The sequence below is a fragment of the Mya arenaria genome, chromosome 3, assembly GCF_026914265.1.
Source record: "Mya arenaria isolate MELC-2E11 chromosome 3, ASM2691426v1".
In the NCBI taxonomy this organism is placed as follows: domain Eukaryota; kingdom Metazoa; phylum Mollusca; class Bivalvia; order Myida; family Myidae; genus Mya; species Mya arenaria.
In genome coordinates this window covers 23,937,884-23,950,802 of record NC_069124.1, presented here as the reverse complement: position 1 = coordinate 23,950,802, position 12,919 = coordinate 23,937,884, and the positions used below count along the sequence as shown (strand labels likewise).

The 12,919-nt window shown below is 32.5% G+C and overlaps 1 long non-coding RNA gene across 2 annotated transcripts; it reads left to right on the top strand.

The window, feature by feature from the left end:
• Nucleotides 1-7,478: 7,478 nt before the first annotated feature.
• On the top strand, nt 7,479-11,974 carry LOC128227390 (uncharacterized). 2 transcript variants are annotated; one of them, XR_008259805.1, is made up of 5 exons: nt 7,550-7,564; nt 8,196-8,359; nt 9,234-9,352; nt 9,679-9,754; nt 10,081-11,974. It is a non-coding gene; the product is annotated as an uncharacterized LOC128227390 (long non-coding RNA). The 2 variants fall into 2 exon arrangements; XR_008259804.1 differs by lacking the exon at nt 8,196-8,359 and having other exon boundaries at nt 7,479-7,564.
• Nucleotides 11,975-12,919: the final 945 nt, after the last annotated feature.

Genomic DNA, 12,919 nt, shown 5'->3' with positions numbered 1-12,919 from the left:
TTCTTTCTTGTAACAACGGAAAAGTGGTCTGAACAATATAACCATTGCAAAGTTACGTCCATCATGCCGTTTATTTGATTTTTAAAATAAGCATGTTGGCTTTTTAATACACAACTCGCCGGGACACTTTGACGTTTAACGAATTCTAAACTGTTATTGCTAAATATGAAATGTTGTGCTATTCACATTCGATAATAAAATTAAAATTATAGGGACAAGCCAAGTAGTCGAATATTACAAAATTAATCTATGGCAATGGACCTTAAGGCATAGAAATAGAGACACAAACGACTAAACACCACATACTTGAATACAAACACCAAAACGATCAATGATGAGATAACGGCACTGGAACGATCAGTAAAACACGCGTTAAATAAAGTTTATTGGAATGTATTGTATGGCCATAACCTCACACGTGTCCCAACATTTATTACTTATTATTTAATATCATTGAGTCCAACTGTTGGGTAGGTATATTTTCGATCACTAAAACAAATGACTTACAACCACATTTTATACAGTGTGCTCGGTCTTGCCTTTTGACATTCAATTATATATCCCATAGCCACTGCGTTTACTATTTCTCCTTACAGTAACTTAAAGAATACCTTAATTCATTCTTTCTCCACGTTCTATAAGTATTTGTAAAATAACAGTTTTAAGACATTCTATGTATTTTAATGTATACCGTCACGGTAAACAAACCGCACCACTGCAATGAAAAATTGACCAAATTGTCAAGTCAATTTGAAAATATTGTGAAAATGAAAGTGTATGTGTTTTAGTATGTCACTAAGTTAATTTAACGTTTAAATTATTGACCATTCAAACATTTTGTAAATCAGCACAAAAATACAGCGCAGCGTGGTTAAATATATGTTTCTTTTCTGAATCACTCTTATCATTCAAAACACATATGAACAGTACTTATAGTGAATTTACAATAACTTCTAAAAAGCCAGACGTATTTACATACAGTGACAGGTTTGCCAACCCAATCCTCCGTGTACAACACTTGCATTGCCGACCGAGCATTGGATGGTATCGAAGATCCTGGTCATGGTGATATAGAACTTTGTCAAAGATGCAGTGTTACAGCAGGAGCAAACCCTTGGTGGTCGCTTGATTTAGGCGGCGATTACCTGATTGGAAGCATCCAAGTGCTTGGAAGAGGTACATAATGCACGTTGAACACATGACTCTATGTGCATGACAACGAAATTAAATTGCCAATCAATTCAACACATTTAAACTACAATTAACATTAACTAGCTTCATCGAAAATCGTAGGAATGAGTTCGTGCCAAGGATAGATATTCAATATTATATGTTAATAAATAAGTGATTTGAGATTGGCCCTGCTATTATTATAAGGGCAATACGACTGTCCCGAGGACAAATAACAGGGAAAATATCAAATGACTTCTATATTGACAATTTTATTAAATAACTTCACGGACTTAAAGGATTCAAAATTTAAACACTACGTTTGTTAAAAGTGAATGCATTGTAGCAAAGAACAACTCTTAAATGCATTACATTTTTTATATTTTTTTATAAATTATATTTATTTAAAAGAAAATGACTTTTGTTTCCAAATTTCAAGCTGCGAATCTGTATCAATGTTTGGCCCTGTTTAAACAGCTAATCTTTATTTGTTTTCAAATTTTATATAAATATTGGCATTTGTATTATTAGACGAGGCAAAAGCTGTGTTTAAGGACTAATAATTAATAGTTATTTAATAAAACGTTTTACTACGTTAACAATATTTTTCTTCTAACCCCAAACGAAATAACACACACTTGTCACTACTGTATCAGCACCATAACGGTAAATGTACAAGGAGTAGCGTTATACTATCGCTAAACTTCGTTTTTTACATTTTTCATTCGTTGGATTTAATACAGGAATAATTGTTATTAATGAATAATATCACATTTCACATTTTAGTACTGAAGGGTATGATCACTCTTTTGATAACAGTTCAATGGACATGAACCTTTGGACAACTTACTATCTATGCAATGAATATCTAGTTAATAAGTGTAAAATATGAAACAGCATAATTTTGAATTTATAACTAGAAACCCCGTACAAGCATTAAATAATTAGTTTATATATGTATTTACTTCATCATGTTACCGTTGTATTAAACTGCCTCTTTCAGAAAATAATAATCAAAGTAATGGACTACAGGTTTCAATTAAAAACGCATTGATGAACAATGTCATTGTTATTCCCGGGAACATCAGTGTACAAGGAGTAGAAAAACAGCTGAAGTATCCTAGACTTGCACGTTACATCAACATCACGACCATATTCACAACACAGGAGTACATGATCCTTTGTGAAGTGAAAGTATTTGAATCTGGTAATTTTATACCATATCAATGCTTATAAAGTTTACACAATCAAATATTCTTAAAGCTTACTCTTGATTTAAATCTTCATTTTAGTGATTAATAAATATCTCACATCTACAAATTGACATACCGGTATCATGATTTAGCGTTACAAGGGTTGCACCTCCCTCACTCTCCACAAATAAGGTAAAATCAAGGTTCCAAACGTGGTCAATGTACAAAAAAGGTTTCACTGGCGTTAGTCTTCAATGGTTCCCTGTGAAGTATTGTGTGCATATATGAAAGAACATGAATTTTTGACATGTAATGTTCATAATACTAATAACTGATTGATATTGTTGGAATGAGCCCATTGTCTTACTGATTTGAAATGTCTGAACCATAACAATAACGATGACATTTTAAAAACGTGTTAAATGGTGTCGAGAACAAAGATACATGTTATTGTGAGTATTGGTTCTATTTTCAAGGTTGCCCCAACGGAAAATATGGAGATGAATGCGCTGCAGCCTGTGGAAATTGTAGAGGCAATGCACAGTGTGACTATATCATTGGAAACTGCCAAATGGGATGTGAAAAGGGATATGTGGGTCCGAAGTGCGTGGAAAGTAAGTGTTGCATCGAAAATGATATAACGGATTCGCACACGTCCAAATTGAGTGATAATTCGTCACGATGTGTGACATTTCACTTTAAGCAATTTAAACGACTTCAAAGCATAAAGCATATAGTTAATTGAAAATAATATGTGAACACTTTGAAACTTATCGTCTGCCTGAGACAAACCCCGTATATTTAAATTAGACAATAGAATAGAAAAAAAAAATAACATTACACTGTCCAAACAAACAAAAAAGCAACCTTTACCATTCTATGCTCGTTCACACATAAAATACATTTTTTTCACTAAATTAAGTAACCTGTATAACTTTGGTATAACGTTAAAATGAAAAGCAAAAACAGATCTCTATTTGAAAATTGCTGCCACGATGATTGGAATGCAGTTGTCAGTGTTTCATCATTACAGATGCGTTAATAAGGGAAGATATGTAAGTATTTCATTTTGGTAGCTGCAGTAATATGTAACAAGATGTCAGTATCTAATATTGTTTCTTTAGGCTGCAACAATAGTTACTACGGTGAAAACTGTGCACACCGATGCGGCAACTGTTTAGGTAGTCGTTGTGATTTGACAGATGGAAGCTGTTCAGGAGGATGTTCAGCAGGGTATCGTGGAATGCTCTGTAATCAAAGTACGCTTTTAAATTATAATTTTAAGTTTACCTTCACAGAAAAACATGTAAAGCTCTTTAACTTTAGGATTATAAGTATATTCCATGGCTGAGAGTGTAAGATAGGTTCATGGGATGATCCTATCTTAAACGAGCGGCTACGGTATATGCTTTTTCTCCCACCTGGATATGTGATAAATCGTTGTTGTCATGGATATGCGCGCAGTGATTCAGATTATGTTAAAAGTCAAATCGGTCTTTTAATAGTTCCAAGGGAGTGAAACATTATTTCTTGAAGGGTGCGTGAAAACGTTTTTTAGTGTCATTTGAAGAGAAAAATAATTAATAAGCATTCTTAATATTATAAAGACGACAGTCTTCAACAAGGAAGTAATTATAATGCGAAAACCTTAAAAAAGGACTCCCATACATGTTTGATCTTCGCCCGTGGGCAAAATAAGAATTTCTAGCATGGTTAAATTTTTGGATCTACTTATCTGAGGTGGTAGAAACAATATTGTTGGACGATCCACGGTATCGGACAAGATTAAAGGTGCAATAAGATAAACATTTTGTATATGTTATTTGCATCATAGTTGGCAACTGGATGCCATTTGGATGTATGACTTGTTGTCAATTGCCATACGAACATAGTTTGCTTAATAAGCGTTACAGCAAATGGTCGAAAACAACAAAGTTGTCAATAGGAGTATTATTGTTTTTCCATGTTGTAAATGCGACATAAAGTATGCGTTACCAACAACATATACGTGTCTTTTAGACAAATATAAAGGTAAATATAAAAATGTCGTTTGTGGCTCATATATTTGATTTGTTTTCCCACAAAATGTCATAAAATTACACTGTTTTTAGATTTCAATTATTTAGAAAAGGAAAATGAGATAATTGTTTTTATGCATCTATCATCCTTTGTTCAAAGTTCATTAGTTTTAAAAGGTAAAATAAAAACCAAACCACGTGTTTAAAAATTAATATGTCACTGAATAAACAAATGACTGATTAAGATATATACAACGGATATGAGTTCAACTATTCTGCAGTACAAACACTCGTTCTGAAACTTAGTTTGGTTTATAAAGCGCAACCCCCAATACGCCAACCTTTGGCAACATAAAGCGCACACTCGCCGACATACATTGAAAACAAAAGACGACATACAGCGTCAGCAGAAAGCGACATAAAACGTACACTCGGCGACATACATTGCCAACAAAAGGCGTCATACAGAGTCAACACTAGGCGACATAAAGCGCCAACAATAGCCAACATAAAAAATATAAAATTACTAGCGAATCATATGCGTAAAAATTAGAAACATATACATACGCCAATAAAGGGCCATAGCATACGAAGATAGCAAAGCGTCAAGAATTATTAAACATTATATCAACGGTTACGTGATATTTTGCAACATAAATTGAGCAATGTAAAGCCTGGAAAACAAAAACATGATAAAAATATGTGTGCAGTTTTTAGTGTTTTGGAATATTTGCATGCTGCATGACATAAAATGCTTAGGCCAGAGCTACGGGCACCTGTAATTGTTGCTCTTGCAACAAAAAACAAAACTTAGATATATCATGTTCATGACTTAATACACACCTGAAATGCGTCATGCATGCAGCAAGATGTATTGTTTCTCGTATATTACTTCTTCAATTTGATTTTTTTCGATCGTACAATTGTTATTTCGACGTACATGCTTTTTCTAGGCGATCATAGTAAATTCCGGTATTTAACTAGGCAAAAGGTAAGTGAACCGACCGAGAAAATAACATAAATGAAAATATATAGAAAGCGAATTCGGATCTACAATACATGGCAACAATTCTTTGATTAATCGACTACGGCAAACCTTCGTTGACGTAAAGCCCGTGGCGATGATTAATCAACTCTCGCCGATAATCGAGACAGCGCTAATTGTGGTACATCGTGCTGGTTTTCCCTATAGGATAATAAGGCTTGACTGTCTTAAACAAACGATTTTTATCCGTTCACTGTCAAGTTTGTTTAAAGTAATTGCCAATTCATAGCTGAACTCATGTTATAGAGCCGTCATGAAATTCAGACAAATTCGTTTTAGTGTGCACAAACAACACGTTTGGATATAATTGTGAGGAACATTGCCATTGTAACAACACTTCTGAACAATGCAATATATCGACTGGAATCTGCAGCAGTGGATGCGCGAACGGCTGGACTGAGATCAACTGCAGTAAAGGTAATACAACAATGTTTTGATTCAGTATTTGCAGATTATATAGGCTCTCTCACAAAGTTCTGGTTGGCGACAATTAATTCATTGCTTGTATAATTTTATTTATTTTTTAAACCCTTAAATACACATCTTACAAATTTGGAGATTTTTTTGTTGGTTTTTGCATTTAGTTGTCATATATGATGATCGTTTCTGTACTATTTTTAAAAATTAATGATAAACAAAAACGCGAATCACGTTGAACCTCGTAATGTCGTTTCACCTAAAATATTGCACACGGTCTGTACACATTGTTAACAATTATATGTGTTCGTTTGTTTTTCAAAGACATTAAACTATAGATACATTTTACGATTATCTTCTGACATTATATAACATGATACAGTTATTTTCAATGATTCAGAATAAATTATAACTTGTTATTTTTTACTGTTCGCACGTCACGCCACTAAAATTAATGTATGACATGAACGGTATTACGTCAACTTCATTCATCGTTTAATTTTGCATAATGTGATAAGCGTAACAAAACTTTTACAAAAAGGCAAATCTACAAATAGGACGTCCATTTTTCACAATATAAAATCACTGGCGATAAATCTAACTCCGGTCGATTTTTTAGCCTAAAGTAAAACAGGGATGTCTTTAAAAAAAATAAGAACTCTGTCAAAATTATTGTGCGGATATATATTTTCTGAATAGTGAGTAACCTGTGTATGTATTTACCGTATTGTATATTCGTAAAATTATAGTTATTTACCCTTTGATATTATGTTTAAAAATATTCACTTCCCTCAACTCAATATTGTTGTCCATTTTTTTGCAGAATGCATGACCGGATACTATGGATTTATGTGTCAACACAAATGCAGTGGAAATTGTTGGAACAATGTAACCTGCAAATTTACTACTGGCGAATGCTCCAATGGCTGCAATTTGGGCTTTGATTTCAGTAAGGACAGTCACTGTGGAATAGGTAAACATAACATAAGTGCCTATAAACTAATAAGGATTACTAATCCCAATTATACTAACTACATTGAATGTACTATAATGTATTTGTTATTCATCTTTATGGTTAAGGTGCAATATTTTTATATTATACAAAAAAAATCCGCTGGTTCAATCACCGAATTACCATTTCTTGTGTTCTGGGATGTTCTTTCACTGACACATTTTATACATATGTGGATGGGAACGCGATTTTGATCATTGTGGCGCTAACGTGAATAACGAGAAAAAGCGAGAATCAAATCGCGCACTCTTTTCCCCTTGATTTTTCATGGTATTTTCGAGCTTAAAACTTAGTTATTTGTTGTCAACATAAAAAAAAAACGTCAATTTCAGCAATAAACCCTCTGCAACACTATTTATTGACGTTTAGTTGATCATAACCTTTGAACGTGTGTTTAATTTACCGAAAGAGTTGGTCAGCTGTTCGGCTTTTGGACTTTGGTAACTACGTTTGTATGACGGTAAGGTGCAAACATTTCTGGTCGATGATGTGAGGCGTTTTTGAAATAAAAACAGTATTATTTTATTTTTTTGAAACGAAAGAACATTGATCAGAATATGCTTGATCATGAAATGGTTGTTTATAACCGATATTTGTTAACATTCTGACAAACAACGTAGTAACCGAGACACCGTTTCCCATTTTATCACGAGGAACATCCGGTGTTAAACTTCAACGTTTCTTGGTTTAAATTGTGGAATTTCAAGTGGTAAGTACAAATAAAATGTTATTTAATCATTAATGATTATTTTTAATCAGTATAACACAATCTACAAGCTTGATAAGTAATTTGACAGTACTTTCACATGGCAATCAAAGTAATTGTCAAAACCCGGAAGTGAATTCTGCAAATTGTTTTGTTGTTAGCAACCGATAATGACCGCCAAGGTTAAATGTTAAACGTTGTCACAGGCCTCGACGGAACCTTATGAAAAAGAATATATTCAAAATGATGATCCAGATTTTGCAAATGAACAACTTTAACTTGACAATCTTTATTATAAATGAATTTGTGCAGTCTTCTCAAAGTCAAAATATAAAAGATTCAGATGAAAGGTCAATTTTATGTTTGATAAATAATGATGATTTTGATTGTGAAGTGAACAAGAGTCTGATAGTGGACATGATGTTTCTGAGACTAATTTCAACGACATAAAAAAATGTAAAATAATTATGATGGTACTCTGAGAACTGAAGATGTCAAGGAGATTCAAAATGTAAACAATGCAGTGTGCATACTACTATCATTTGAATGTTACTGAATAACGGTTCGGATCACCTGTTTTCATAAAGTAAAATACTATTTGATTTTTTATTTGCTATCATTATTGTCTTTGAAGGTGCTGAACCATGTAGCCAAGATGTGCACTATTACTACTCATGGGATTTTGCCCAGCAAGTCCACTATCCACATCATGCCAACAAGTTGGGCCGATATATTTCGCCACCCACAGAAGTGTCATGTGTTTCGGATGTGTGCCTTAGGTTCAGCTATGTTTTTATGGTAAGATGTCACTTTGAATTAAACATGGAGTAACAGAATAAGACAGATCTTATACAATAATGATGTACCTGTAAAAATTGTCTTTCCAAGTCAGAATTAATTTTTTAGGTTAGATTTTTTATGTTGTCAGCTTTGTATTCCTGTTCAAAAACTTTTACCTTGGCCATACTTAGAAATCCTTTTAAAAGATTCAACGTAAACAAGTTAAACACTCTTGATCTTAGCTTGGATTTTAAAAATGAATTTTAATTAGAAATAAAGATCTGTAAAAGTAATACAGCTATCTGTTAGTGTCATTTTGGGTTGTCTACATTATCTTCTTGCTGACTATTTCAGTACAATTTTATTATTATTTGTGAAATCAATTAAAGGGGCTATACACCATATGATGAAATAGCGGGAAAAAAAGAAGAAAATTGTCGAAAACTGACATAAACTTGGTATCAATGAGTACAATGCATTGAAACTAACTACATGTAACTGAAGTACCACATAGTTTACAATTATATATTTGCAGTTTTTTCGTATTGTACCATTAAAAAAGATTACTAGGTATGTATACCTAGTAGAATTCATTTGTATGCGTGATTGGCTTGTCGATGTTATCACCTGATATTACCAAGTTAGGTATATAGCTTAGATATTCCAAAGGTTTAGAGTAAGCCTTCGTAGCACAGTAGATACAACATTGGACTGCAATTTTGGTGAATCCGGATCGAACATTTACATTTTGGTATTTTATTTACAATTATGATATCAAAGAGTAAAACATTTTATTAAATAATTGTCCTGAGATTTGTTACAGAAAAAAACTGTTTTTGGTGCCAATCTGGTGTATAGTCCCTTTAACAATAGTTAACATTTATTTGTACAGGAAAGTAGACATTTTATCTGGTGGACGAGGCCGAATTGCCGGGGAAAGGAAGTGACAGTGTCGTGAGCCTGGCCCACCACTACTTTCAGCACTATGGTGTCGGTGAAAAACATGCTGAGGTATTTAGTGCTTCACCCATTTAAATTATCTATAGAATTTTAATGGATTAAAGGTTCTAACAGCTTATGCAAACTTTATCCTTATTGCTGAGAAGAGATTATGAGAATCAATAGTGAATATAAAAGATGATGAAACTTAACATATTTTACACCATGAAACACATTCTTACTCAGATTTTTTTTTTCCATTTCACATTCGATGATTGATAACGATTGGATATTTGGATTCAACCATGGCTTATGAAATGTGTCCATCAATATAACATTGCTTTCTTCATGTACTGCATATAGCTTAAAAAAGAAAAAAAATGTATTAAATTTTCCAGGTTTATTTCGATAATGCTGTCGGCCAAAACAAGAACAATGCTGTGCTTTGGTATGCCATGTGACCTGTAATGACAGGTAAGTTTTCTTATCTATTAATAATTGTTTGTCTGATTTTTTAGGACAAATGCACTGTCTTTTGAAATCAATCACATCATTGATATCTGCGATTGGTGCTTTAATTTTAAAGGATGCAGAACTGGATGAAGTTAAAGTGTAGTTGGCAGTAATTTGATATGAGGAATATGTTAACTAAATAAACATATGTTAACACTCCATTATTGTAAGATTTATATGTCTTGAAAACTTTATTATACCCTAGTTAAAATCATTTGCTTAGTTATATTTTTTGTGAATATAGATAAGTTTTATTTACACTAAACAGATCTTCCAACAATTTTCAGGATTGCATGAGAGTGTAACACTAAACACTATGTTGGCTGGGCACACCAAATTTGCTCCTGACTGTCACTTCGGCAACTGGAAGGTCCAGTGGCGATGTTGTAATGCCGAGAATCTTCAAGAAATTGCCCACACTGTTTTCACCTCTTCAAAGTCCGGCCACAACATCCCACACTTGGTTTATGACCCTCAACAGCCAATCACAGTTCACAGTTGGAAATCATTCCTAGATACATATTTCAAAACTTTAAAGAATATTACCAAATACCACCATTTCTATGTATCAAAACATAAACCAGGAGTTTAGTATGGAAAGAGTTTATAGATTCCTCAGAAATTGAAGTTATTCTTTTGAGGATGAGTCCAGAATGTGGTGTTTTGCCTGAAATAAAGCACGCAACGTGCCTAGATGCTGAACGTCAATCGTACCTTCAATATTCTTTTGGTCCATTCTTTAGATCTGAGTCATCAAGATCTGCAGTATGCCCTAAACCAACTCTGTGTAAAGTCGAAGTTTACTCATTTGTTGGTGAAATGTCGATTGTAGATCAAATGTTTGTGGCAAATATGAAAGAAATGAGTAAAAAATGGCTTATCACATGTAACCATAGCAACAGGCTGTTGTTTTATGTAGTTCTTTTATGTCATTTTGTACATATAATGAGCAATGTGTACTCTTTGTGTCTATGAATTAGTTTATGTGTTAGCTATAACAGACAGTTAAGTTAGTATTTCGGCATGGACACTGCATTTAAAATAAGAACATTTTTAGTGGACATTGTTTTCAAACTGGCTTACCAATGTGTAGCAGAATGATCCATATCTTTTGATTTCTTTGTACAAAAATGACTAGAAACTTTAGTTTTTATACCTAAGATACTTGGTATCATTTACATGCCAATAACTTAAAACGCATTGTATATTGAGAACACATTATTTGTGGCAGACTTTGAAAATGATTGGAAATAGCATTTTCATTAGTAACCATAGCAACCGATTTTTGCTTTGACCTTTGTGGCCAATTTCTATGTCATTATAGACATAAGCAATGTGTACTTGCTATTTTAATGTTGAAGTTTATGTAACACTAGTAAAGATAAGTGATATATTTAAACAGGTATCTTGACATATATATAATATTTAAAATAAGAACAGTTTTGTTCACATTGTTTTTTATCCCTGTGTTTCATAATGTTTCATATGTTTTATAACTTTTGTGAAATTTAACGTGAAACTTTAGAGTTAATTTCTGTAAATACTTAGTATCATAAAGATGTCAATAACTTATAAATAAAAAAAAATTATGCGGACTTTCAAAAATGATTGGTAATAGCATTTTCATAAGTAACCATAGCAACTGAATTTTGCTTTGACCTTTGTTGTAAGTTTCTTTATCATTATGGACATTAGCAATGTATACTTGTTATTTTCCTTTTGTAGTGAATGTGATACTAGTAAAGATAGTTTTATATATTAATATTTTGACTTGTGTACTTCATTCAAAATAAGAACAGATTTAGAACATTTCGTTAAAATTGTGTTAAAGCTCTCTGTTACGAAATGTTCCATATCCATTGTTGTTTTTTTAATATTTGACTGACTAGTTCAGATTTTATTTCTGCAATTGCTTGGTATCATAAAAATGTCAATAACTTAAAACACAACTTTATGAAAAACATTATTTTTTGAGAAACATTTAGAAAATGAGTGAAAATGGCATTATCAATAGTTACCATAGCAACCAAATGCACTTATGAACTTTTCGTTAACTTTTGTAATCAAACTATGAGTGCTTATTGTTTCTATGCTAAAACTTATATGTTACATGTAAATAGTCCTTGACATGATACTTATCTGACATGGATATTTCATTCTAAATAAACACATTAGACCATACATTTTGTTCATTTCGATTTCTACACCCGTGTTACGAAAAGTACTATATTTTTTTAGTTTTTGTGAATTTTGACTTGAAACTTTGGATTTTTGTTCTAGAAATACTTGGCATCATAAAGGTTACAATATCTCAAAATGTCATTTTTGGGCCAGAATGATCATATTCCCATTCCCATCCACATATATATTTTAACTTTTTTTGTTGGAGAAAGTGATAGAAAAAACGCAAAAATGAAAGCTTCTATCTAATTCAATATAATTTTTATTATAACGGATACATACAATTTGCTGACATGTGTCACGTAATGCTACTGTTCACTTAACTTGTTGGAAGTCTTTAAGCTATTAAACAACAACCGTTCGAATGTTAGTTCTTTATTGTTCCAGTTCTTTCTAAGTATAATAATCAAGTCTAAGTACAGCATGACATTTAAGGTAATCCCGCATCCTAACTGCCGCCCATTAAGGACCCAAGGCCGTTTTCTTGCCTTCTCTAACCCAACTGTTTTTACATACAAAATATCTCTCTTAAGTACTACTTTTTTGTATAAATATGACAGCTTTACAACCCAAAGAATACACGTTTTTGTAATTAACATGACCATTTTGTACATTTGTACCAGGTCGGCTGTCAACCACTTCCATATTCAAATGACAATCAAATATGCCTTACATTACTAAACATACAGTATGTAGACACATATTCATTTAATTAAATCTTAATTATATCTTAACTATAACGTTTTTAACGTATTACGTCACACATGTAGTAGTTGGAAGAACTAAAGAAAATACACAATCGATCGTTTTATTCCCGTTCATAAATAAAATGTATACTAAAATGTAATCCAGTATGAAATACGCCATAAACAATATACCCTGAACAAAATTTGCTCTTTTTAAAAATATTGCGATAACACCCGGTAATGTGACGTCATATTTTTT